This window comes from Phytophthora infestans, genomic scaffold, assembly GCF_000142945.1.
Source record: "Phytophthora infestans T30-4 supercont1.23 genomic scaffold, whole genome shotgun sequence".
Classification (NCBI taxonomy): Eukaryota; Oomycota; class Peronosporomycetes; order Peronosporales; family Peronosporaceae; genus Phytophthora; species Phytophthora infestans.
The window spans coordinates 315,181-320,640 of NW_003303736.1; positions in this window are offsets into that span (position 1 = coordinate 315,181).

The window sequence follows — 5,460 nt, forward strand, 5'->3', positions numbered from 1 at the left end:
AGCACTCAGCATAGCCCGAACACGAGGCATCACGACTCCATTTGCTCTCTCCACAATTCCGTTCTCTTGTGGTGAATAGGCGTTCGTGAATTGCTGTTCGATACCATTCTCTGCACAGTAATTGGCCAGCTCAGTACTCGCAAACTCGCCGCCTTGGTCCGATCGTAATCGTTGAGCCGCAAGTTTAGGTAGCTACGTCCTCAGTTGAGTCAACAGCACCTTGATATGCCATGTCGCTTCACTCTTCTTTTGAAGTAAATACGCCCACTTGTATCTAGTTGACTCGTCAATGATAAGAAGAAACATGATATGACCAGCCCCAGTGGCTTCGTCTGTAGTCTATTCAGTGTGGCAGCTATATGCAGTAGTGCCTCACCCCACAGGGTTTTGGTAGCCTCGTAGCACTCAGCATAGCCCGAACACGAGGCATCACGACTCCATTTGCTCTCTCCACAATTCCGTTCTCTTGTGGTGAATAGGCGCTCGTGAATTGCTGTTCGATACCATTCTCTGCACAGTAATTGGCCAGCTCAGTACTCGCAAACTCGCCGCCTTGGTCCGATCGTAATCGTTGAGCCGCAAGTTTAGGTAGCTACGTCTTCAGTTGAGTCAACAGCACCTTGATATGCAATGTCGCTTCACTCTTCTTTTCAAGTAAATACGCCCACTTGTATCTAGTTGACTCGTCAATGATGAGAAGAAACATGATATGACCAGCCCCAGTGGCTTCGTCTGTAGTCTATTCAGTGTGGCAGCTATATGCAGTAGTGCCTCACCCCACAGGGTTTTGGTAGCCTCGTAGCACTCAGCATAGCCCGAACACGAGGCATCACGACTCCATTTGCTCTCTCCACAATTCCGTTCTCTTGTGGTGAATAGGCGCTCGTGAATTGCTGTTCGATACCATTCTCTGCACAGAAATTGGCCAGCTGAGTACTCGCAAACTCGCCGCCTTGGTCCGATCGTAATCGTTGAGCCGCAAGTTTAGGTAGCTACGTCTTCAGTTGAGTCAACAGCACCTTGATATGCCATGTCGCTTCACTCTTCTTTTCAAGTAAATACGCCCACTTGTATCTAGTTGACTCGTCAATGATGAGAAGAAACATGATATGACCAGCCCCAGTGGCTTCGTCTGTAGTCTGTTCAGTGTGGCAGATATATGCAGTAGTGCCTCACCCCACAGGGTTTTCATAGCCTCGTAGCACTCAGCATAGCCCGAACACGAGGCATCACGACTCCATTTGCTCTCTCCACAATTCCGTTCTCTTGTGGTGAATAGGCGCTCGTGAATTGCTGTTCGATACCATTCTCTGCACAGTAATTTGGCCAGCTCAGTACTCGCAAACTCGCCGCCTTGGGTCCGATCGTAATCGTTGAGCCGCAAGTTTAGGTAGCTACGTCTTCAGTTGAGTCAACAGCACCTTGATATGCCATGTCGCTTCACTCTTCTTTTCAAGTAAATACGCCCACTTGTATCTAGTTGACTCGTCAATGATGTCAGGAAACATGATATGACCAGTCCCAGTGCCTTCGTCTGTAGTCTGTTCAGTGTGGCAGCTATATGCAGTAGTGTCTCACCCCACAGGGTTTTGGTAGCCTCGTAGCACTCAGCATAGCCCGAACACGAGGCATCACGACTCCATTTGCTCTCTCCACAATTCCGTTCTCTTGTGGTGAATAGGCGTTCGTGAATTGCTGTTCGATACCATTCTCTGCACAGCAATTGGCCAGCTCAGTACTCGCAAACTCGCCGCCTTGGTCCGATCGTAATCGTTGAGCCGCAAGTTTAGGTAGCTACGTCTTCAGTTGAGTCAACAGCACCTTGATATGCCATGTCGCTTCACTCTTCTTTTCAAGTAAATACGCCCACTTGTATCTAGTTGACTCGTCAATGATGAGAAGAAACATGATATGACCAGCCCCAGTGGCTTCGTCTGTAGTCTGTTCAGTGTGGCAGCTATATGCAGTAGTGCCTCACCCCACAGGGTTTTGGTAGCCTCGTAGCACTCAGCATAGCCCGAACACGAGGCATCACGACTCCATTTGCTCTCTCCACAATTCCGTTCTCTTGTGGTGAATAGGCGCTCGTGAATTGCTGTTCGATACCATTCTCTGCACAGTAATTGGCCAGCTCAGTACTCGCAAACTCGCCGCCTTGGTCCGATCGTAATCGTTGAGCCGCAAGTTTAGGTAGCTACGTCTTCAGTTGAGTCAACAGCACCTTGATATACCATGTCGCTTCACTCTTCTTTTCAAGTAAATACGCCCACTTGTATCTAGTTGACTCGTCAATGATTAGAAGAAACATGATATGACCAGCCCCAGTGGCTTCGTCTGTAGTCTGCTCAGTGTGGCAGCTATATGCAGTAGTGCCTCACCCCACAGGGTTTTGGTAGCCTCGTAGCACTCAGCATAGCCCGAACACGAGGCATCACGACTCCATTTGCTCTCTCCACAATTCCGTTCTCTTGTGGGGAATAGGCGCTCGTGAATTGCTGTTCGATACCATTCTCTGCACAGTAATTGGGCAGCTCAGTACTCGCAAACTCGCCGCCTTGGTCCGATCGTAATCGTTGAGCCGCAAGTTTAGGTAGCTACGTCTTCAGTTGAGTCAACAGCACCTTGATATGCCATGTCGCTTCACTCTTCTTTTCAAGTAAATACGCCCACTTGTATCTAGTTGACTCGTCAATGATGAGAAGAAACATGATATGACCAGCCCCAGTGGCTTCGTCTGTAGTCTGTTCAGTGTGGCAGCTATATGCAGTAGTGCCTCACCTCACAGGGTTTTGGTAGCCTCGTAGCACTCAGCATAGCCCGAACACGAGGCATCACGACTCCATTTGCTCTCTCCACAATTCCGTTCTCTTGTGGTGAATAGGCGCTCGTGAATTGCTGTTCGATACCATTCTCTGCACAGTAATTGGCCAGCTCAGTACTCGCAAACTCGCCGCCTTGGTCCGATCGTAATCGTTGAGCCGCAAGGTTAGGTAGCTACGTCTTCAGTTGAGTCAACAGCACCTTGATATGCCACTCTTCTTTTCAAGTAAATACGCCCACTTGTATCTAGTTGACTCGTCAATGATGAGAAGAAACATGATATGACCAGCCCCAGTGGCTTCGTCTGTAGTCTGTTCAGTGTGGCAGCTATATGCAGTAGTGCCTCACCCACAGGGTTTTGGTAGCCTCGTAGCACTCAGCATAGCCCGAACACGAGGCATCACGACTCCATTTGCTCTCTCCACAACTCCGTTCTCTTGTGGTGAATAGGCGCTCGTGAATTGCTGTTCGATACCATTCTCTGCAAAGTAATTGGCCAGCTCAGTACTCGCAAACTCGCCGCCTTGGTCCGATCGTAATCGTTGAGCCGCAAGTTTAGGTAGCTACGTCTTCAGTTGAGTCAACAGCACCTTGATATGCCATGTCGCTTCACTCTTCTTTTGAAGTAAATACGCCCACTTGTATCTAGTTGACTCGTCAATGATGAGAAGAAACATGATATGACCAGCCCCAGTGGCTTCGTCTGTAGTCTATTCAGTGTGGCAGCTATATGCAGTAGTGCCTCACCCCACAGGGTTTTGGTAGCCTCGTAGCACTCAGCATAGCCCGAACACGAGGCATCACGACTCCATTTTGCTCTCTCCACAATTCCGTTCTTTTGTGGTGAATAGGCGTTCGTGAATTGCTGTTCGATACCATTCTCTGCACAGTAATTGGCCAGCTCAGTACTCGCAAACTCGCCGCCTTGGTCCGATCGTAATCGTTGAGCCGCAAGTTTAGGTAGCTACGTCTTCAGTTGAGTCAACAGCACCATTGATATGCCATGTCGCTACACTCTTCTTTTCAAGTAAATACGCCCACTTGTATCTAGTTGCCTCGTCAATGATGAGCAGAAACATGATATGACCAGCCCCAGTGGCTTCGTCTGTAGTCTATTCAGTGTGGCAGCTATATGCAGTAGTGCCTCACCCCACAGGGTTTTGGTAGCCTCGTAGCACTCAGCATAGCCCGAACACGAGGCATCACGACTCCATTTGCTCTCTCCACAATTCCGTTCTCTTGTGGTGAATAGGCGTTCGTGAATTGCTGTTCGATACCATTCTCTGCACAGTAATTGGCCAGCTCAGTACTCGCAAACTCGCCGCCTTGGTCCGATCGTAATCGTTGAGCCGCAAGTTTAGGTAGCTACGTCTTCAGTTGAGTCAACAGCACCTTGATATGCAATGTCGCTTCACTCTTCTTTTCAAGTAAATACGCCCACTTGTATATAGTTGACTCGTCAAGGATGAGAAGAAACATGATATGACCAGCCCCAGTGGCTTCGTCGGTAGTCTGTTCAGTGTGGCAGCTATATGCAGTAGTGCCTCACCCCACAGGGTTTTGGTAGCCTCGTAGCACTCAGCATAGCCCGAACACGAGGCATCACGACTCCATTTGCTCTCTCCACAATTCCGTTCTCTTGTGGTGAATAGGCGCTCGTGAATTGCTGTTCGATACCATTCTCTGCACAGTAATTGGCCAGCTCAGTACTCGCAAACTCGCCGCCTTGGTCCGATCGTAATCGTTGAGCCGCAAGTTTAGGTAGCTACGTCTTCAGTTGAGTCAACAGCACCTTGATATGCCATGTCGCTTCACTCTTCTTTTCAAGTAAATACGCCCACTTGTATCTAGTTGACTCGTCAATGATGAGAAGAAACATGATATGACCAGCCCCAGTGGCTTCGTCTGTAGTCTATTCAGTGTGGCAGCTATATGCAGTAGTGCCTCACCCCACAGGGTTTTGGTAGCCTCGTAGCACTCAGCATAGCCCGAACACGAGGGCATCACGACTCCATTTGCTCTCTCCACAATTCCGTTCTCTTGTGGTGAATAGGCGCTCGTGAATTGCTGTTCGATACCATTCTCTGCACAGTAATTGGCCAGCTCAGTACTCGCAAACTCGCCGCCTTGGTCCGATCGTAATCGTTGAGCCGCAAGTTTAGGTAGCTACGTCCTCAGTTGAGTCAACAGCACCTTGATATGCAATGTCGCTTCACTCTTCTTTTCAAGTAAATACGCCCACTTGTATCTAGTTGACTCGTCAATGATGAGAAGAAACATGATATGACCAGCCCCAGTGGCTTCGTCTGTAGTCTATTCAGTGTGGCAGCTATATGCAGTAGTGCCTCACCCCACAGGGTTTTGGTAGCCTCGTAGCACTCAGCATAGCCCGAACACGAGGCATCACGACTCCATTTGCTCTCTCCACAATTCCGTTCTCTTGTGGTGAATAGGCGCTCGTGAATTGCTGTTCGATACCATTCTCTGCACAGTAATTGGCCAGCTCAGTACTCGCAAACTCTCCGCCTTGGTCCGATCGTAATCGTTGAGCCGCAAGTTTAGGTAGCTACGTCTTCAGTTGAGTCAACAGCACCTTGATAAGCCATGTCGCTTCACTCTTCTTTTCAAGTAAATACGCCG